This window comes from Haemaphysalis longicornis, unplaced genomic scaffold, assembly GCF_048455015.1.
Source record: "Haemaphysalis longicornis isolate Haplotype H1 unplaced genomic scaffold, Haemaphysalis longicornis Haplotype H1 scaffold_1, whole genome shotgun sequence".
Taxonomy (NCBI): domain Eukaryota; kingdom Metazoa; phylum Arthropoda; class Arachnida; order Ixodida; family Ixodidae; genus Haemaphysalis; species Haemaphysalis longicornis.
The window spans coordinates 448,213,399-448,236,502 of record NW_027526203.1 but is presented as its reverse complement, the minus strand read 5'-3'; the positions used below and the strand labels follow the sequence as shown (position 1 = coordinate 448,236,502).

Sequence of the window (23,104 nt, the reverse complement as noted above, 5' to 3'; positions counted from 1 at the left end):
CAGCAGGTCAACACCCATCGGGGTCTGAAACAGGGATGCCCTTTGAGACCAATACTGTTTATGCTTTACATGGCAGGGTTAGAAAAGAAACTGGAAGAAAGCCAAGTAGGGTTCAACCTAACGCATATGCTGCAAGGTGAAGTGGTACAACAGCGTATTCCGGGAACGTTATACGCAGACGACATTGTTCTTTTAGATGATAACCAGACCGATATGCAACGGCTCTTAAATATTACCAGCCAGGAAGCCATCGTTCTCGGGTTAAATTTTAGCGCAGAAAAATCGGGAATAATGGTTTTCAATGACGCTACCACTGACGCAGTGTCTATCCAGCAAGGCGAATTACCCAGAGGGAAGGAATATAAATATTTGGGAGTGTGGATAAACAAAGGGGATGACTAGTTAAGAACTCACGATGAGCAACTTAAGGGTGAGGGAAAGCGAAACGCAGCTCTAATGAAACATGGAGCTCTGTGGGGGTATAACTAATATGAAGTAGTGAGAGGAATGTAGAAAGGAGTAATGGTTCCGGGGTATCACATTTGCGAATGCTGTACTCTGCTTAAAATCAGACATTCTATCAGGCCTTAACCGAAGAAAAGTAGGCCGTTTGGCCTTAGGCGCTCATGGAAAAACAACTAACGAAGCAGTGCAGGGAGATATGGGCTGAGCGTCGTTTGAAGTTAGAGAAGCGCAGAGTAAAATATGTTTTGAGATGAGGTTGAGAGCAATGGATCAACGTAGGTGGCAGCTAAGGTTTTTAGGTACCTATACTTGAAAAGCGTGGACACACAGTGGTTAAGGAAGACTAGAAGGCTAGCGATGAAATACAGAAAGAACAGTGGAGAATCCAAGACAGTCAAGGTAACCAAAAAAGAGGCAAGGTAGATAGAAACGAATAAATGGAGAGAAAAGATGGAAGCTAAAACGTCATTAGAGATGTACAGGGCTGAGAAATTGAACATCAGAAAGGAAAATTTCTACGATAATTCCCAGGGCAGTGCTTTGCCTTTTGAGGCTAGAGAAGGTTGCTTGCGAACTAAGAGCTCTATGGGGAAGTATTCACAAAATGATGATGGGGTATGCGTGGCCTGCGGAAAAGAAAGAGAAACTATGCAACTGTTGGAATGCGAGCCCAACGCCCTGACGTAGGGATGCACTTCACATGTCTTGAGCAATGGGAGGCCGCGCTGGTCAACTAACAGTTACAAGTTCAGGAAGCAGTCATCTAGTTGGCGGAGGACGCCGCCAGGGCCCACAGGTTCCTGACCGTGGGGAGGGGGCGCTGCCGCTCCCAGGATGTTCCGTCACTTTTCAGTGGTGACTAAGCTTTTTCACTCAATCACTCACCTCAGTGTTAAGGGGGATTCATGCGGCGAAGCAACCCGCCGTGGGGCTCGCTCGCACCACATGACCTCTGCGTCAAGGTTTTTGTACGGCTCGCTGCTGAGAATTAGTTTGCGATCTGGAAATAGTACGAGCCTTAGGGGCGGAGGCCGCGTGGTGTCGTTGGACTGCCTGTAAACTAGCAGCGACTAAAGATATATGCATTCTATTTTTATTGCTCCTTATTATGCTGGACGCGGAAACGCGCCGAGCACACAACAGGCTCAATGATGATGGTGCGGACGCCACAAGCGGATGCTTGCGCGGCGTGACCGTTAGCCACAACGTGGCGTTTGCTACGGCTGTGAAGTGATGCAGGTAGCTCCAGCGTCAGTTTAAGTCACCGCTCGTTAAAAACATCTCAAGGCGCAAACAAAGTTGTACATATGGTGTGTATAGGAGCGATAATTTAGGGTAGAATTGCCCTATAAATCGCCATCCGCGCCTCTTATGCAAGCGGCTATGAAATATCCACCCGCGGTGCTAAACCCTAGCTGGACGCAGCCCAACCGGCTGCTCCGAAGGCCCCTCCCAATTCGGAGAGCGGCACGCGCCGTTTTCTACCCGAGGCAAAAACTGAAGCCCCTGTATCGCCTGAATTACGCCCACGACCGCTTTTCGGGCGGCGGACGAAAGCCGTATGGAGAAGCTTTAGAAGAAACATCCACCGACCTAGAATTACCGGTGCTACGACAGCTCTGCTCTGGTGTCTAGATTAGCGACCAACATGGTCTGCACACACTGGTATCCTGAAGTCACATCCTCCGCGTGAGTGAAGGTGTGGGCCGAGCTTTAGTACACATGAGGTGACGTGAGGAAGTCGCTTGGATGTCTCCGTTGCAAGGCTTCCTCGTGTGAACACCAAGAGTGTCCAAGATTTCTAAACCTCAAGAAACAAAATAGCGCGCCAGCGGGACATAGATATATGGCGCACATTTGTACAGCCCACGTGAAGCGTACTACATGCCGTGGTGTGAAACCTGTTTCCGAGAAAGAAAAAACAATTACACCATCTTCCCGTCGGGGAACCCTGAGTAGTATGCGAAGCAGCCTGGGGTCGACTGAAGTTCCCATTAGTTTTCAGTTCGTCATTTCCGTTGACGTTCAGCTTCGCGTGCCTTCGTTGTATCAGTAGCTTCTTGACGTAGTTTGAATGAGTGAAGGACATAAGGCGCGTTCGTAGCACGTGCTCCCGTCTCGGTTTGTAGCGCAGTGGGAAGAGCGCCACGTACCTCCCGTTGCGGCCAGAGAGTCGTGGGATCGTAACCGGGTGCCGCCTAACTATTTCTTTTTATAGTGGACTGCGATGACGTCAGCCCAACCGCTGACGGGGCTGAAGAGACGCGCATGCGCAGTAGAGTGCGGACGGCGGACAACGACAACGAGGGAGGGAGAGACACAGCCCCGCGAGCATGAGATGCTTCGCATATAAAAAATACTATTTTGCGCCTGTTTCTTACTGGACTCGTACATTGGCTGCGTTCTTTGATTTCGGCTCAGCAATTCATGAATCTCTTAGCGGTAGAAAACGTCACACGTGTAATCGGCGATTTATATGCACAGTATACGAAAGTGCCACCATTAGCAGACAGCGCTCGGATACCATTATAATGGTCTTATCAATAGGCGAGGAAGCAACTTATTTTGTTGAAAGCTGCAGTCTGCGCTTCCCACTAACACTTCCGCAAACAGATGAAGGTGTCCGCACGGAAAATGGTTGTAGAAAGGCTTTCCCTGAAATTATATTTATGACTATTGCAGTTCATTACCATCAATGGCAATGGTCATGTGCCGATTCCCATTGCAACAAACAACGTGACGTGGTGGAACAAAATTTATGGCCAAATATAGGGGGTGGGTAGGCAGTGAAAGAAAACAGGCAGAACGAAACTTTAAAACTTTTAGTAAATGCGAACTGGCACTGGAGCAGGGAATTGGAATAAAAGTTGTACATAAACAAACACACAGGGGAGAAGAGGCAAACGAAAACATGGGTTAAAGTGAAAAGAGTTGCATTCAGGCCTCATCGCCTCCATCGGACTCATCGAACTCCCCCTCTTTGTCGGCCGTAGTCTCCTGGTGCTGCTGGTACTCGGAGTGATTCTGCCTCGGTGTAAACTCTTATCTTGTCCATGCCTTCCCCGGTGCACCAGTGGAGGACAGCTTTCCGTCTGAACATGGCTGCGCAGATAGAAAAAAAAAAACACACACACACACACACACAACGAGAAATGAGGGGTCACAAGATAACCGAGCTAGGCCGGTCACGTGCACCGAGTAATACGGAACACATCACTTTGCACATCACATTGCACACCTTTTGGTTCAGATTATCTCTGGCGCAGGCTGACCAATATTTCCCGCGTGAATGGAACTGATGTCTCCTCTTGGGAAACATCGAATCAGCGCTGTCTTTTACAGAGAGTACACCATACTGAAACTGAGACAAACACTGATGATAAGCAATCAGAGGAGCGCGTCTGCAGGACTAATTACGTGCCAGAAATTTGCTTTCATTCAACTATGATCAGAAGGTTCTAGCTGGTACGCGTGAAGCCTATAGGCGACGTGAACGTGGGCAGGCTCTGCGCAGAACCAGTTTTGCAAACAGTGTGCACAAGCTGGGTGCAGACGTGCCCAAATGGCAAATGTGTGCGCTACCCTTGAGGCACGTTGAGTTAACAGACCAGTCCAAGGAAGCCGCCACATACCGCTGAACTGTTCCGAGATGGGCTTGAAGAGCTCTTGAGTGGCGGTGCTGTTGACGGTGACAGTAGTAGACGTATTGAGACCACGAGGTGGAATGTCGCAGACTTCTGTCTTGACATTGTTGGGGATCCATTCCGCGAAGTACGATGGGTTCCTGGTCTGCACGTTGACCATCTCCTCATCCACCTCTCGCATGAACATGCGGCCGCAAAAGATGGCCGCTACCGGTCCTGCCGGGGGTCGCACGGAGCCATCATGTCTTGGCGTCAAACATCTGCTGGGTCAGCTCGGGATCCGACAAGGCTCACTACTGCTGCGTGCCCCTGGCGGTCAGTGGGGAAAAGGCGGGCATGAAGAAGTGCAAACGCGGGAAGGGGACCATGTTCATCGCCAGCTTGCGCAGGTCAGCGTTCGACTGGCCGGGGAACCTGCGGGGGTTAGAAGGGGAAGAAGTAAAAAATTGAGACGTTCAAAACTTGTAATGCAGCAGTTTTAAACATAATTACAAGCAGACAGCTAGGAAAGGCTAGTTAAATCCAGGAGAGATCGAACATGCGTGTCCACGCGCATTTTTTTTTCTCATATGTTAATGAGTTCGGTGAAGGCCAGGGAGTAGCCCAAAAGTGCAATGTGTTTTCCTCTAGGGTGCGTACTTCGCGAACAAAACAATTGCAAAGGTGGCGTGGGGGACGCGCGGTTTCCGGCGGTTGCAGTTTTTTCCTACTTGGGGGCTTTGCACACGGCAAGGTGCAATTGTTACGACAAAAATTTCTTCGAATATAAAAACTACACCAAAATTACAAACAGATTAAGATAGACTTTATGTTCTGCCATGAATAAGAAAGTTAGCAAAAAAATCGTGAAATCAGAGCAGATGCTAGATTGTCGCTCACTTTGACGCCCATATCTCCGTATCTGCAATAGCGGCCAACTTGTAAGTGATAAGCAATGTCGGCCACATATTTCTTATTATATCTGTAAAATATCGCTTGTCTAGAAAAATCATAAATATACGTAAGATAAAAAGATTGACTGCTCTGCTTTTTGTACGAATGCGTAACTTTAAAAATAAAAAAAAAGATCTGTATTTTCTACAAAATTGAGGAAACGACAATCCTTAAAAGGGCCAATACACTGCTAAAAATCATGTTGCATTATTTTGTTCGTAACGAAGTCATAAAGGGCTGAACTCACACGTTCAAGACGCGTCTCCCGTGTGCTTCGCTACTGCCACGGCTTTTGTGGCTCCTTTGATAAAAAAAAATGTGTGTGTTGGCATTCTGCAGTCGCACAGGGGAATTATCAACATTTTGTGTGTTTCTAAAATGGAAATCCGCGTTGTTAATTTTTTATCGGCAATGTTTCACTCAACGAGTGCTAGCACAGCTACGCCTGTGGCTAGGACCCGACAAAAAGCGCGCCTTTGCGGGCGTCGCTTTTGTTTTAGCAAAAACAAAGAGCAGGGTAACAAAACAAAGAGTTTTGTTGATGTGCCGACTGCCGTAATTGACCCCGTGCCTCCAACTTGTTAAAAAGGGGGCGCTTGTTTAAAAATGGGGCATATCTTTAAATGTTAAAATTAACGAACAGTTGGTTTCGATGTCGGAAAAACATCGACATTTACCTGGACACGCCTATATGCATATATGCAAAAGCCAGTGGAGTAATTTAATTATAACAGAGTTCCGGTTGCAGTACGAACGCATTTATTAAAGAGAAATAATGCGGACGCCTGGTAGTTTTTTAGGGTAACGTGACTGAGATCCAAAGCATTTCTTTCCTACTTAAGCCTCTCAGAAGACATGATCACAACCATAAAAGTAAGGTGAAACACTTATAACATTCCCGTCACAACTTGGACGTACACACACGACAAAGACAGCACACCAAATTTCTTGTATACAAGGAGCAAATGAAAGGTCCCCGTTGCTGCTGTGATACGTAACCGAAGAATAGACATGTAGGACTGCTTTATAAAGACTGCGAAACAGATTTGAGACATCTCAATCTGTTAAGCGCTTTATTACGACGGACTCTTTACCTATAGCCTCACGATAAGTTCACACGCTCGCGGCGTCCCCCAGGTTGGGCGCGTCAGAGCCCCTCCCTTCGCAGATGCTCGCTGTCTTATTGCTTATTTCAAGGTCGGTATATCTGCATCCTCTGCGAAGGAAGATTTCATTTTGTTAGAGCGCACCCAAAAATGCGTCGGCTGCAGAAATGCGCCCGCCGAGGAGAGGTAGTGACTTTTTCGCTACCATTACTATAGTTACTATACCATTACTATAGTTACTATAGGAGGTCAATGCATCTCCTCTGTTGCACCCGCCCAGAACGGGATCAGTTATGGCAGTCGACACACCAAAAAAGAAACTCTTTGTTTTGTTACCCTGCTCTTTAGTTTTGCGAAAATAAAAGTGACGCCCGCAAAAGCGCGCTTTCTATAGGGTCCTCGCCACAGGCGTAGCAGTGCTCATTGAGTGAAACATTGCCAATTAAAAAAATAGCAAAGCGGATTTCTCTTTTAAAAGAACCCAAAATGTTGAAAATTCCCTGGTGTGGCGGCAGAATGCAAACAGGCACTTTTTTTTTTTTTTTTATCAAAGCGCGAAGCCACAAAAGCCGTGGCAGTAGCGGAGCACACGGCACGGAGACGCGTCTCGAACACGTGAGTTCAGCCGCTCATAACTTCGGTTCGAACAAAACAATGCACCATGTTTTTCAGCAGCGTTGTTGGCCCTTTTAAGGAGTGTCGTTTCCCCAATTTTGAGGAAAATGGAGATCGTTTCTTTTTTTATTTTGATTTTTAACGCATTCTTAGAAAAAGCAGAGGAGTCAAATCTTTTTTTTTTTTTTCGCGTATATTCATATTTTTCTAGACAAGCGATATTTTACAGATATAATAAGAAATATCTGCTGGACATTACCTATCCCTTACAAGTTGGTCGCTATTGCAGATACGGAGACAGGAGGCGTCAAAGTGAGCGACAATCTAGCGTCTAGTATGATTTCACGTATTTTTTGCAAACTTTTTTATTCATGGCAGAACGCAAAGTATATCTTGATTTGTTTGTCATTTTGATGTAATTGTTGTTTTCAAACAATTTTTTATCGTAACAATTACACCTTGCCGTGTGCAAAGTCCCAAAGTTGATAAAAACTGCAGCCGCCGTAAACCGCGCATCACCCGCGCCACCTTTGCAATTTTTTAATTCGCGAAGTCCGTACACTAGAGGAAAACAGAGTGCTTTTTTGGGCTACTGCCTGGATTTCGCACAACTCATAAAATGATGAGAAAAAAAAAGAAAGCGCCTGTACATGCACGTTCATTCTATCGTGGAATCTGCTTGCTGGCATTAGAAAAGTTCAATAATCTGCTCTAATTAAGTGATTCATGAAAAGGAACGAGTAGGAAACCAAACCTCCTGCCTCAGGTGGTGACCCCCGACTGCAGTGGCCGAGACAAGGTGGTTCAGGTCTCCCGCCGCGGTGGCTCAGTGGCTAAGTGCGCTGCTGAGCACAAGGTCGCGGGTTCGATTCCCGGCCGCGGCGGCCGCTTTTCTAATGGAGGCGAAAAGCAAAAACGCCCGTGTGTGCGAGATTTCGGCGCACGTTAAAGATCCCCAGGTGGTCAAAATTAATCCGGAGCCCTCCACTACGGCGCGCCTCATCGCCTGCGTTGCGTCGGCGCGTTAAATCGTACAATCAATCAAGGTGGTTCAGGTCACTGTGGGTCGGCGTGGACAGCAGAAATGTATGTATGTATGTATGTATGCATGCAGCGGTGGCTCAGAGGTACAGCACTCGCCTCGTATGCGGAAGGTACTGGGTTCGAATCCTGGTGCCGCAGGGCACCCACCGGTTACTTTAATGGGTACAGGCGTCCCTGGTCGAGTGCGGACCCTTGAAAGGGGAATCCACGTCTGGAAAGCTGCCTCTACCCTATCGAGGAGCTCCTGACCCTTGTCCATCTGGCGGGGCCCCCGGCCATCATGCCCGGCGTTGCGCCTTTGCCGGGGGTGAAAGAGTCTGGCGGCATGTCCTGCCACAGGCGGTTGCGAGTTGAGAGTCCATCGTGGCTGTGGAAGGCACCATGTGAATTCGTGTTCCTTGGTGGCGCCGGGCACCTACCGGTAAAATAGGTACAAGCGACTCGCCGGCCTGGCGCTCGGCCCTTGTGTGGGACTACAACGCTTTGAAGTTGGGAAGCTCACCCGGCTTGCACGGGAAATCGCCCCTATGGAAAGGGGCGGCTGCAAAAACGCGGGAACTTTTTGTTTGTTTGTTTGTATGTACGTATCCATGTATGCATGTATGCATGCATGTATGTATGTATGTATGTATGTATGTATGTATGTATGTATTGTTCTTAGGAAGAGAGGAAGGCCCACCAGCAGGCGTAAATTGTCTCGCCTGGGGGCGGACACCGGAACGCTTGCTGGTGTAGAGGAGGGGGGATGGGGAGGAAAGAGTACATAGGAATAGGGGGTAGGGTAGAGGAAAGTTAACATGGAACATATATAAAACACATAGGCAAGATTAATAAGGGACATATATAAAACACATAGGGGAAAAAAAGAAAATAAAGAAAAACGAGGAGTTAAACAATTGTGCAAAGCACGAATACATATACACACATGAGTTAAACAATTGTGCAAAGTACGACTACATAGAAACACTACACATATACAATACACATCAAGGTCGCTGCTGAGCACGAGGTCACGGGTTCGATTCCCGGCCGCGGCGGCCGCTTTGATGAAGAAAGGAGTCCGAAGCCACCATACAGAAAGAAAATCTCTATTTACATCAGACTGAATTGCTTAATCTCCTACAAACATGGCGTCCGAACGCTGCTCGCCTTCCTTCTCTTCCTTTCTGTCAACCCCTGAATCGTCCTCTTCTTTATTTTCATTCTTGCCCCAATGTCCCGCGCATAAAATGCAACACGCCTTTCTGATGGAGGCGAAAAGCAAAAACGCCCGTGTGTACGAGATTTCGGCGCACGTTAGAGATCCCCGGGTGGTCAAAATTAATCCGGAGCCCTCCACTACGGCGCACCTCATCGCCTGCGTTGCGTCGGCGCGTTAAAGCCGTCGGCGCGTTACACCCCACAATCAATCAATCACATCAAGGTACGGAACACAATGGTCTAGCAGAAAAGACACCCACACCCGTATACGCGCGCACGCACGCACACACACGCGCAGAAAAGCTGCACAAGCAGCAGCACTCCACTGCAACCTGGGCGGCTACATGGTGTTGAAGCGGAGTGCGCTGTGGAGCTTCCGCAGACTCACCAGCAGCAGCGCATACATGAGGAGACCCACACCCGAGGCGCTGTACAGCCGGAGAGCCGTCCGCTGTGAACAGCCACTGTCCCGGGCCACCATATTGTGCACTGCCGTAATAGCTAGCTGCCCCCTGGCTCGGAGCTCTTTGGCTGCCTGTCGGAAGTTTAGCCGGTGGTCCAGGGTGAGCCCCAGGTAGTGCACCCTGGTCCTCCACTGGAGCTCCTCGCCATCGATGGTCAGGCGCCGGGTCCATCCACGGGCGGCGGCGTCCGGATGCACCAGCATGGTGGTCACCGATAGCCGTAGGCCGACGCCCGCCAGCTTGGCCCGGACTGCATCCATGGCCGCCTGCAGTTGCCGCACTATGGCTCTGCCCTGTGCCTTGGGCGTGAGCACCCACAGGGCGATGTCGTCGGCGTACACCGAAGTGTACACTCAGTGGCCCCCTCCTCTGGGCAGGCAGCCTGACAGGGCTGCCATCACCAGGTTGAAGAGGAAGGGGCTGATCGACGGAGCCCTGCAGGGTGCCCACGTCCACCGTCGGGGGGGGAGAGAGGGCGTCCCCCACCTGCACCTGCACCGTGCGGCCCGTCAGGAACGCCTCGACGAAGCCCCGCGCAGCTTGCCCGCAATGCCAGCCTTCTCCATGGCCAGGGAGATGGCGCGACGCTGCAGGTTGTCGAAGGCGCCCTTCGAGTCCAGCAGCACCAGGGCCGCCACCTGTTTGGAGGCCCTGGCGTATTCGAGGGCCTCCACGACGTCGGAGATGGAGTCGGGAGCTCCTCGGTGCCTCCGGAAACCCGTTAGCTGCTCGGGGATGGCCTCTTCCTCCGCTGCGATGGCCTCCATCCTCCGCAGGGCCCCCCGTTCGAGCAACTTGCAGCCTCAAGTTGTGAGGGCCACGGGCCGGTACGCCGTGACTGCCACGAGGCCCTTGCCTGGATTTTGGATGGACCGCAAGATGGCTAGCAGCCACTCAGGTGACAACCGGCCCGTGTCCCATATAACGTTGTAGGCGTTCAGGAGCCGGCCGAACCCCGCCTCATCCAGACTGCGCATCATCTGGTACGGGAGGCCGTCCGCTCCTGGCGCCGACTTATGCTTGCAGCTGCGGAGGGCACTGCGGACCTAAGCCTCCGTGATGGGGGCGTTGTTAAGGGGGTGATGCACCTCCCCCATCCCAGAAACAGCAGCAGTGAGCCGTGGTTCCGCCGGGTGCGGCGGTAGGAAGTTCAGGTCCGGCGTGGTGGCCCCCTCGGCTACTGTGCAGCTCTTCGTGGCTTGCCTGGCGCAGCAAACCAGGCCGCGGAACAGTTCGGCTCCTTCCGCCAGGTCCTGCTCGGCGAGGCAGCGCCGGAACCGGTCCCAGTGGGTGACGTGGTGCAGTGCGGTTCGCTTGGCTGTCCGGTCGGGTGGTGCGATGTGCAACGGGTAATGGTCGGAGCCCCACGTGCTGGGCTCCCTCCTCCAGGTGACCTCAACTGAGATCAATGGCAGTGGCTGCGCAATTGCCACGGTGGAAGGTGCTCTGACCAGTGTTTAGCGCATACAAGTTGAGGCGCAGCATGGCGTCCCACAGATGCTCTACGCGAGTGTCCATCCGGCCATCTCCTTACGCAGTGTGGTGTGCGTTGCAGTCACCAAAGATAAGATGGCGGGCTCCGCGCAGGGACACCAGCAGATCCAGGAGGCACGCGTCCCAGGGCTGTCCGGGGCGCACGTACACACTGCACACTGTAATGTTTGCACCACCCGCACTGAGCCGCAATGTCCCTGCCGCGCACTCCTGCACCACTGTCGTCACTGCGCTGGTATCCAGCTCTGCGTGCTGCACATCGTTCCGCACAAAGAGTGAGGCACGCGAGGTTTCTGGGGTGTGGGACAGGTCGCCACACACCACCCCCGAGCATCGGGCACTGTCACACGCCGTGGGGCTGTTATAGCCGGTGTTGCCCGGCAGGCGAATCCCCCCGAGCCGTCCCTTCCCACTTGCACATAGCTCTCCTGTAGAGCCACGACATGGGGCTCGTGCTGCAGCAGAAACACACTCAGCTCCGCACGACGCGGTCGCAGCGAGTTGACGTATGTAATCCTGACGGCAACTACAGCACGAACAGGAGCAAAGTAGGTTGGGCCTTTACAATCATAACGATGACATAACTGTGTACGTTTTATTTCTCAACTTTGGGGAGCAGCGTGTATTATACTAGGTAAGTCGAGCATGTGGAACTCATCTATAGGGGTACGTGACACACTGCACAAAAGGACAGCGCAGAAGGCATAAGTCCTCACCGGAGGCCTCATTGTAGTAGACGTTTATACGTTCACGCTGTAAGTATGAGCCTCCGTAGTATCTGCCATTGGGGGCGATGCCATGCGCGTCCGAGATTACCTCCCAGAGCTGCACGGAAGGAGACAAGCGGGAAAAGAGATTAAAGTGTGCACAGAAGCGTGAAGGCGGCTAAATTTGCGCAACAGATTGCAAGATGTGGAAAAGAGGGGGGGGGGGGGGTCTAAAAGAAAGCCGAGTAAACTTATGCAATGAATAAGAAAAAAAAAAAGAGCATGGCAAACATCCCGCATTGTGAAGTGTGTCCAGGCAGTACGCTTTTCAGGAAACAAGCCAGGTAAGGCGTCTGATTTCATACATATATCAACCACCTCAAACCCATGTGAGCACTGCACGAATCTGGAAGCCGCTGGAGAACAGCTCTATCCGCCTCATACCCATCAGCTCCAGAAGCCAGCGCAAGTGCGTCAAGATGCTAAACAGCTGCCTGACTGCCATTTCTCGCCATTTCCCAGTGGCATCAGAGGCCATTCAGGAAGCGATTTACAAGCACCAGCTATACAGACGACAATATTGTTCAAACTGCACTACCTGAATAACGAGCTCAAGAGCGCAGTCTTATGATAAGTTGTTCCGGCAAGCCTGAAATCAAATCAGGGTCATTTCGCAAGCACACGTGCAAGCTGCAAAGCCAATGGTCTTTTAAGAAAGCAAGAAAAAGGCAAGCCACTTGCATGTGCAGTAGGCGAGAAGACTCGGGGATGAGCAGACATTACGCATATAAAACCGCTTATGGCAAGGGCCACAAGAGAGTACCAGGGAAATTTTATCCGTGGTTGCTTAGCCGCCGCTTGAAAAAGCCACAACAAAGATCTAGTGCTGTCCACCGTACCACGTGCGCCAGAGGCCTTACGCCAATTCTTAAAGAGGGCGTGTTGCCAGTGATTGTGCGAAAGAAAAAAATGCGCGCGCGAAGATACCACCACTTCGTGAGCTATCTGTCTCCCGCTTGGAACATTAGGGGTGTAAAATAGGTCCGTTAGCTTCCCTCGCTGAATAAAGAACGCCGGTTCCCGACAGCGAGGTGGGCGTCTAACGCCGACAGCGACCTTTTGCCGTAAAATATCCCGCTACGCTCACGGTAAATTGATGCAGCCGACTCCGAGCTATGTCGTGACCCCGGCGAAACAGCTAAATTTAGGTGGAAAAAAGCGGAAAGTAAAGCTAAACGGAGCTCTAGGCCTTCGGAAGACAAATTTGTTGGAAACACGTGATATTATACCCGTGGTCCTATATATGAGGGGGCGAGGCGAATTTAGATCGATAAACGCAAACATGGTAAACTTAAAATCATGCCATTTATTGTAGCAAGAGGCTTCAAGACAACATTATTAACCCAAAAAATGCTAAAAACACCTAACCGGTCATTCAATTTCATACAACCGAAATTACATACCAGACACGCCCACCAATGGAACTGAAATTTACCAAAAATACACAATGTATATGGTCGCCGCACCATTTCCTTCTTGGGAGCCAAACTATTAAATAATATACCTGTCGAATTAAAACAAAACAGGCATAGCACACATTCGTTAAAGAATGCTTCATGTCTGAGCTTTATGCTTCACCGTGTTAAATTTGCACAATATATTTTTCTCGTGCGCACTGTAATTTATCTTTGTATTATTGTGTTGGATTGTTTTTCGTGTATATTATGTTATGGATCCATTACTAGCCGTGTCGGCTATGGATCCAGATGACTTTCTACGAATTTTTGTATCTGATTTTCTTCATGGAATAAAGATTTCTGATTCTGATTCTGACGGTTGATGCACGATTCCCACACTTTACTATAGCTAAACGGCTTCACTTTTGGTGGCAAGGCCGCCACGGCTTCTCTACAGCAATCGCATTTAGCCGGCATGAATTATCTCCAAAAGGCTTGCATGCCTCGACACTGAGCTAATTCATCGGATAAAAGCGACAAGCTGGCGTGTAGCTTTATCAACAGCGTCAGTTACGCGATAAAGCGCGGCTAAATTCTGAGCAACAAGGTTGGAACCTCACAGCCTAGAAACAAGGGTACGTGAGGTATAATCTGGTTGAAAATGCCAGCAGAAACTTCCAAAGTGAAAATTGCCGGTTTAATGCGTAAACAGCTATGCTATACACTGAGTCCCTAGCAGGTCAGCTTCACTATTGTGCACAAGTGCAATGCCAGAAAGTAATCTTTCCTGGGTAATATAAGCGGTATGTTGTGTGGAAAGGCTACCAAGTCCACAGTTGGCATTCAGAATTAAAATAATAGCGCGGCCACTGCCAAGTCGAGAAGCGGGCGCCCGAAGTAGGCGAGAAAACAATTCAAAAGAGAGCCCTGAACGCCTATTGGCCAACGCCAACCTTAAGAGGCAAATCAATTGCGATACTTTTTCGAAGTTTCCAGGCAGGCGTACGCAGCGCGCGCCTTTTTGGCAGCAGGCGACGAAAATGAAAACGCGCCAAGAAAGGCAGCTCTGATTGAACGTGTGAAGTCGTGCCACGCTGTGATAGTGCTATGTGTACGTTACGAAATTCGCAAACGCGGCGCGGCAAAATGGACGCCCGAAAACGATATACCGGGATTGCCACAATGGCCGATGATACTGACGTCAAGACACGATCCCGGGAGAGGCGGAGCCGGTTTTAAAGAATGGGTAATTCGCGTGACCTGAGGGGGCCAAGCAGGGCGGAGTAGCCGAGCCCGTTTTTCTGAAACTTTGGCCTTTCGTACGACTACGAGGGCGGGATAAGGCAGCTCGCAAGATTAGCTAGGGGAAGCGGCAATGAGATTGCAGATGACACGAATATTTATTTGGCTACTCTGAAAAGCCGAAAAAAAAAAACATGAATGGGGACACGGTCGGGTCACGGCTCCAACTACAACCAAACGTTGCCTTAATTGGCGTGCGAATCACTAGGAATTATTGTGAAGAAAAAAAGTGTAGATGAAGTTATCGAGAAAGAGATAGCAGCAATTCGAATAAGAAAAATTGGCGCACAAAACACACGCTAAGCACGCAGCTGAGCACCACTGCCGTCATGTCAGGATCGGGTCTTCGCCGAATGAACCTGGTCACGAGTGCGAATTTGGCATTCGGTTAGGCCTAACAGAGCGCCTGTCACCTACTCCGAAGAGTTCCCAAAATTCGACACAAAACCGAGAAATCTTACCTTGGCGCCGATCTGGTTGCCACACTGTCCGACCTGGAGGTGAACGATTTCGCGCATGTTTCAAGAACTTCGAACCCGCGGGAAACAAAAGCGGCTTCGGGGGCAGCCCTTGCGCGCAGTTTTTGTTGTTGTTCCTTCGGGTATGGCACCTGCCCAATCAGGGAACCGGCCAAACATCAGTGGTTGGAGAAGAAGAAGATTTCTTATCTAATTACGGAACACTGTGTAAAAAGCACCAGTCCAAGGGTTAGAATAACTGAGGTGACCGGTTTTTGTCTGCTTTTATGATCCAGCACGCTCGTCGACAGCGAATCGGAGCAGGCCACTGTGCTTTGATTGGCTGATTGGCGAATTTTGTCACGTGACTATTATAGTTGAATTTGTTTTGGTTTCGAGCTCCACATTCTCAAGCCCTGGCCAATCCCTCTCAGTGGGCATGCGTCTTTACCGTAAAGAAGAAGAAGAAGAAGAAGAAGCAGCAGCAGCTTTCAGTTGCAAGACATGAGAGAGAGAGAGAGAGAGAGAGAGAGAGAGAGAGAGAGAGAGAGAGAGAGAGAGAGAGAGAGAGAGAGAGAGAGAGAGAGAGAGAGAGAGAGAGAGAGAGAGAGAGAGAGAGAGAGAGAGAGAGAGAGAGAGAGAGAGAGAGAGAGAGAGAGAGAGAGGCTTCATTAACGGCTGGGTCGGGGGAGGGGGTGGCGATGGTCCAGAGGGCCTCTGCGAGTTGTTGGGCCGTGGAGACGAGGGTGATCGGGACTCCAGGGTCGAACTCCGATGGCCTGCTTCCAGTAGGTGGGTGTGGGGAGAGGAGGGAAAGGGCAGTGCGGGCAGTCGCAGAGGGAGTGTAGTTGAGTGTCACTGGCGCCGCAGAGTCTGGTGCCGTCCACACTCGTGTTTTTGTTTGCGCTGGCCATCATGAGCATACATATTCCAAATCACCCGATTTTCTACGCTATTGAAGTCGGAATCATTGCCGGATTCCGAGTTTCAGTTGTTATTTCTTCAGATCAGAGCTATACTGATAATGCGAACGCGTCTAGACCGACGCTTTCGAATTATCGGGAGTTTCCCCCATTGAAATATACAGGGCTGAGCCGGGACCAGGGCGTCACTTCGAATTAACTGGAAGTTCGAATTAACCGACTTCGGATAAACGAGCTTGTACTGTAGTGACCTAGATAGGAACCCTATTCTAGTTTAATATACAGCAGGCGCACCGACGAAACTAGTTTAACTAAATAAAGGCGTTATCTAGTGGCTCCAGACGAAGCCAGGGATGCGACCCTCACGGCGCATAGCGCTGCCGGCGGTGTCAACGGGGCGTTGCGCTACGGCGTGAAGGGGCGCAGGCAGCTCCAACGTGAGAGGATGCCTGGACCAACCGCGGCGCTGTACCGCTCTGTCCCTCCTGACCACCCTAATATATTGAGGCTGCATTTGGGATGGAAATGAAGTGTACAATGTCCAGCGCCTACGAGATTTTTGCCTTTTACGAACGTTAAAAAACATATAGATGGCTCCCAGCAAGGAATATAGTTCGAAAGAAGCATGAATGAATATTTATTAGTCGTTGTCTACTACCCCACTTGGAGTATGTTCACGAATGAGGCTTCATGAGTGAGGCGACATAAAACAGGCTTCTCGGGACTGGCTTCAATAATCTGTCTTCACCAAACAGGCCCCACGAAACAGGCTGCACGGAACTGTCGAGCTCAGTGCTCATGCTTGAAAATACGCCCGAGAAAGAGTATTGTAAATAATCGTGCAATTGCAATTATAAGCGTATTTGACAACCAGTGGGCAATACTAATTGGTGCCAATCATGTCAGCTGATATTTTTTTCTACAAGAAATACGGGTTGGAAACTGCGTAGAAGAGGGGTGACATACAAGCAAAACGAGAACGAGACGTCGGCTCGAGCTGCGCCACAAACAACAAAACAGAAGGTAAAAAGTTCGCGTGTCTCTAAATAATTCACACCTAGTAAAACCATAGGGGACCAATAAAACAAAAAAAAAAAAAAAAAAACAGGGCCACCTCCACTAACGTGAAACCTGGGGAGGAGCGAAGCATGCAGTGTATTAGTGCATTCAAAGATTGTCAGTTTCTCTCTTCCCACATGCCGCGCGCTGATATACGCGACATCTCAACTACGAAGCCGGATGAGAAGTGAACTTCGGAACGAAGAACTTCAAATTTTAAAGTTAAAACGAGTACGGAGCAAAATAGAAGCAAGCAAGCAAGCGCGAACGAAAAACGAGTGTCCCGGTGTGTTCTTTTAGCACGCGTTACGTTCTAGCGCGAGGCTCTGGAAAACGAGTGCCCCGATGTTTTAGTAGCGTGACCACATGAGAATACGACGACGAACGAATACGACAGACCGAGCCCCTAAAAAAAGACGATGCTGGCATGCACTTTCGGCTTGTGCAGCGCTAAAACATTCAGTTGGTTTGAACCGCCCAGATCAGTTGATCTCCACAGGGTCTGTGTTTAATTGAGAGGGGAAAAAAAGGAAACAAGAATACCGTCACGTGCTGCCGCTGCCCGCATATCCGCATTGGTGACGTGGCCCGGGCGGCAAGTGGACCATTCACTGCTGCAACGTCTCACCGTTCGGCGGTTTGGGTATCTGTGGGCGTCTGGATTCATTCTTCTGGCTCATGCGTCCTCATTCCGAGCCATTCGCTTGGAACAATGACGCCTCGACGTGAGTCGGAGATCGTGGAAATAAACACACACTAGTCATATCATGCGCACTTGTTTCAGCAAGCACGAGTAACGATCGCTCGTGGCATGTGGCTTTACGTGATTGTTCAGTTATATGCTTCGCACCTCCCTAGAAACCCCCATAAAATATCTTCTTATCTTGTTTTTATTTTTAACCTCGCTACGCTAACGCAATCGGCAGTAGCTGGCCCTGTCGCTGTAAACCAGACCTCTTCAGTTTTCACGGAAGCTTTCTCTCTTTCTCTCGATCTGTGTTACGGCGACGGTGGATAGCAGAAATGTAGTCGTGCACCTCTTGCATCCCCACCGTCCCTATTTCATAGCAAATGCGCCGTCGCCATAGCGCATATTTGTGAAATGCAGTAGTTACAACTCTTGCAGGCATACTTCAGGGATAAGTGGTGCCGAACCTTCCTGACTGAATACAAAATGCGATTATTCGGCGCTTGTCGTGCACCGCCTTTGGCCTCCTCTGGCGTAAATTACCCTGAATTTACCAGTCAACGTTGTAACAGGTTCGTACGCGCGTTACTTTGTTTAGTTAGCTTCGCCGCAATATTAGTGTACTTGCTGGGGAGCACCCTTTCAAGGCAGGTAGGCGTCGACAATGATGATGTTGGAGCAAGTACGGACGTAATGAAGAGCCGACATCCTCTCTATAACAGCGCCAGCGCTGTCTGTAACAATGGAAATAAGCTTTCTTGCTCTAAACGTTCCTACTAAAGTGGCATCATGAATAAAAAAAATCACCCACCCCTCCGTCTAACGACGACGATGGTTGAACGCGAAGCTTTCTCGCGACGGATTCCTTATTTGTCGTCTGAGTTTGGACTTTGACTCGCAGACGGCGCGGAATTTGACTCGTTAAGCTTTGACTTCGACTCGCACGCAGTTCGGACTTTTGATCGCAGTGGGTTTGACTTTGAACCTTCGCCATTTGATTTCGCACGAAGAAATCGTCGTCGTTAGACGGAGCGGTACGTGATTTTTCTGTCTAATTTTGTACGTCCATGCACCCTTCTCCAAATCCAAACTGTCTCATCCATGTCAGAATGGCGCAATCAGATAGACGTCGGCTTCGTAACACGAGGGTCCCGGGTTCGATTCCGACCTTGGGAAGAGTTTAATTCGTCAGTTCACAGCCGAACGCCATAATCGTAAGAAAAAGTTGGCTTTCCTGCAGTAGTGCGTTTTGTGGTGCGCACGGACGGCATCAGTGAGACAATAAAAGCTTCGCTTAAAAACGCGAACAACTTTTAACACGCACTGGAACATGAACCCGCGGCTCAAGCATACCAACGCAAGGCAACCCGTCAACGCACGGCGCTGAATGGTAGGTTAAGGTTAGCAGAGCATAACAGGGCTGTCTTAGAGTTTCTGTGTGTGACGGCACAGCGTCTGAATGACGTCATTCCGGCAAGTTTGTTATACGTTGTATCCCTTGGCGTTTAAAAAAGAGCCGCCGTATTTACAACGTACCAGCGCGTAAAAGGTGATGCCGACAGGCCGTCCAGCCAGCCAACGAGCAGCGACGGAAAGGGCCGCGTTCCGTTACCTCGCCCTTGCTATAAAGCTGAACTTCTATTCGTAATTGTGCAAAGGCCGCATGGCTTTTAGAGCCCCTGATTATATGTCTACACAGCAATACACAGCCGTATGAAAGCAAATGTGACCGGCTGAAATTTTCTGTTTGAAAAGTTCGTGATAGTGTTCGGGCTTGTGAGCGCCATATAGGGGGAGCACAGCCCAATATTGCATTCTGTACCACCGCGGATCAAGCAGTGCTGGGTGCGTATGGAGAGGTACGCGCTAATCACTAGCCGCGGTTTCATATGCGCAGTGCATCTTTTAAAGCGCAGCTTTTTACCTCTACCCCCAAGGGTTCCGTCGCGACCGTTAGTGTCAACAGAAAACTCCCACAAACAAATAAAAGAAGTTACTACTGGCACCACCAGGAATCGAACCTGGAACGAATAGAGAAACGGAGCGAGAGCCCGTTGTCGTACCGATTGAGCTACGAGCCCACGTGGAGACGGGAGAGACAGACGGTGCACTCACCGAACACATCTGCGGGTTTACCCCCTGCGTCCTCGCTGAATGACACGTGATAGCGTCACGCGACCTCTCGCGCCGCTGTCCTCTCCACCCACGGCACGTGTGGCGGCGGTGTGCGTGCCTTGCGCATGCGCTAGGAGTTATAAAAGTTTACAGAAGCTCACACCAACGCATGGCATCTCACTTTTCTGTCTCTGCCGGCGATCTCGCCGCCTCCGTCGGCGGCGGCAGAGACGGAGGGGAAGTGAGGTCGCCTAACACCGGGTTTGAGCTTCCTTTAATATTATAAAAAAAGAGTTTCCACTCATGTGCTTCATCAATACAACTCAACCAACCGCCGTTCATGAATCGTGCATTGATTTAACCTTAGCAAAGAATATCTCTTTGAAGTAATAAAAGGTGTGGTTAAGTGCATTTCACTTGTCTCTGGTTTCACTCTTTAAAGAGCCACATGCGCGAATTCAAGTGACGTCGCATGGGTAATCGTTGTGGGTGTCGTTTACAGCTTCGCTTTCCAACCACCTTCACAGGGTAGATTGGCGCGCATTTTTTATCAACTGCCGGAGTTTTTTTTTTTTTTTGCGCCGGCATTTTGCCGTCGTTTTGGTGAATCCGTATTCAGCTCATGTATTAATGGACCATTATAGTTGCATAGATACCACAGCAGCCGCAGTGCCAGTATGTAACAGCCGTAGGCACAGCCGTTACTGAGGAAGTTTATGGATGCAAACTTTTCTCGTTGCAAAAAAGAAAAAAAAAATCCACGGGCGTATTTTAAGATACACTATAAATACGTGCGTAACTTCGCAGCGGAAATCGGTTAATTTAGGGCTTTGTTATGTGTTCTGTTCCGTTCTCTTCATCTAATAACGATGTTATTCATGGGCTCAATAGGGCTCAATAGGCTTAATTATTAAGAGCGCATGCAACGAGAAAAGGCTGCAACTCTTGCAACGCAAATACGACAAAAAGAACTGCCGTTCATATTCGCCCGCTATGAGGAATATGAGACAATATTTTTTTTTTACTTTTTTCCAGGTTACGCAAGGAGTTCCTCTAATTGCAGTTTAAAAACAACTTTCATTTCTCATTCCTAACCGGTCACCCGAAATCGTTTTAGAACACGCAGTTCAAAGCACACTGTATAGGTTTGCCGCTTAAAACACTACGTGAATATGCAATGTTTGAATGATCGTGCTACGTTCTAAATGTCTTTAATGGAAGTTTGATGACAACCCTAAAATTGATGTGCTCATCTGGACATCCAGAACACTTGTGCAGGTGAGGCGCACAGTAATGCACTATTGCGTGTCCGCCACACCGTGCGGCTTATATGCTTGAAACGATCACTCACGGCGCATACTGTTTACACGAGATTGCAGAAATATATCTTCGCAGTCCTTGGGAGTAATTTCCGAATAGGACTCCATTTCCCTGTCAAATACGGAATTTGAACCCGAACCTCAAGAACAAAGGCGAACAGAAACTGATCCGAAGCACCGCACAGGAGTGGCCCAGTGAACGGGAACGGAGAGCGCACGAGATTTTCTAAATGCAAAACTTGCTCGACGGGCGAGCGGTCGAAAAGAAGAGCAAATAAACGGAAGCAGGTAATGGGGAGCGTCCGGATCCTAAGTTGCCCGACAGCTCTCCACCGCCCGCATGCCGGGGCGAAGCTGAAACGGGCTCTGCACCAGGCTTTCCTCCGCTGTCGTCGAATGAGGAGGGGCCCCCCGCTGCCTTGATCGGAAGAACGGCCAGAGAAAGGAGCCAGAAAGCGCGGGCGCAGGACCTCGTCGTCACCGCTGACCCTGGAACCGGGCCGATCTAAATGCCGGAAAGAGAGAGATAGGAGGGGAGGTACCGCTGTCCGATCGCACTCTTTATCGCCATTTCCTGCTCACCGGATTTACGGCCACCTCAGCCAGGGTGTGCGCGACCCCGTGGTGACTCCGTAGCGCTTCCTTGCCGCATTTGACGGGTCACCGGCTGGTGACCCCCTTTTACGGATTTAACCCTTCTGATCGCGGGCGGTTTGCCGAGGGTAGTTTGATGAGGCTGGCTCGCGCCCGTTTCACTGAAATTTATTATTTGTCGTTTTTGTAGCTATTTTAGTGATTTGTTGTTGTTTACTTATGTTCTCCGCCACCACATGCTTTATTTTCGTACTTTGAACCTTGTACACATTTGTTCAGGCAGTTTTATTTCTTTTAAAATGTTTGTTTTGTTGAAATCAAATTATAGCATCGCCCCATGATTTTTACATCGAATCTACCTATGGCTACGGAAAACCATCGCTTAGCGAGCAGAAAACCCTCTATAGCATGGAGTGCGCATGCGCGAAAAAAAAAACCGTGTGTGAGGGGCGCCATGCCAGAAGTGACAGGGAACATCGGGGTCTCACGGCCAAACGCGCTGTGACCGCGTGTGTTTATGACGTATAGTTGGCGAGCCACGAAGGGAAAGGGAACACTCTCGCTGCGGATCGCGCGTTGGTACGAGGAACGACGCCGCAAGGAGCGGTGGGAATGCGACCGTCACCGCCGCGTAACCATACGCTGCGGTGAGAGAACGAGAGCGCGCCCGTGCCGCCGAATGTAAAGGCAGCAGAGGCCAAGGAGTTTCATGAACATGAAATACGGCGGCCCAACTGGGTAACTAGCTTACAGCTAGTAATAAAAATTCGTGGGCCATTCCACTCTGTGAAGGTGGTTGACCAACGAAGCTGTGTTGGCGACACGACGGTACGACAGAACGACCACTTTTACATCACATTACAGATGAATTGTCTCTCGCCGAAGCGCCGTCACCTTCTCGACGCCGCCTCCTGCGCTCAACGTCGCGGGTACGCTCGTTCTCCTGCGCCGCCGGATCGACGGCGGCCCGGGATGCAGAACAGCCGTGACGCCGAGCTACTAGCGTCAACATCACGTCGATATTTTTTTTTGTTTGTTTGCTAAACTACTTTTTTTTGCTAAAAAATACACTACATTTGCGAACAGAGTGACTTCTCCACATAAATATGTATTTCCAACGCATACAAACGGTAAATATCAGTCGTTAACGTGCAGCAAAAGCAGCAGCGACAGTGGGCATCGGGCAGGAGGCTCCCGCGGCTACTTTCGAAACGCCGCTATGGGTATTTCAGTAGCGCCCCTATACGCAGCGCTCGAGGCGTATAATGGACAGAAGTTTGACCATTCACGCTTACGTAGCAGCTTCTATTAAGCAGATGGCTGCCCTGTAAGGCTACTAATTGAGCATCAACGCCACAGGGCAATAGTTTTTTTGAGCAACAGTGGGTGAACAATGACGTCGAAATCCTTACTAAGATTACAGTAAGCTGCGTCAATCTGGCCTCTGTCTGCAACTGCTTTAGAAGCCTGCATCATAAAGCAAGCAAGATTAGTTGTCGTTGGCCTGCCTTGAAACC

The 23,104-nt window shown here is 49.8% G+C and overlaps 1 pseudogene; it reads right to left on the bottom strand.

The window, feature by feature from the left end:
• Positions 1–3,402: 3,402 nt before the first annotated feature.
• LOC144162325 (tubulin beta chain-like) lies at positions 3,403–14,949 on the bottom strand (annotated as a pseudogene).
• Between the last annotated feature and the right edge of the window lie 8,155 nt (positions 14,950–23,104).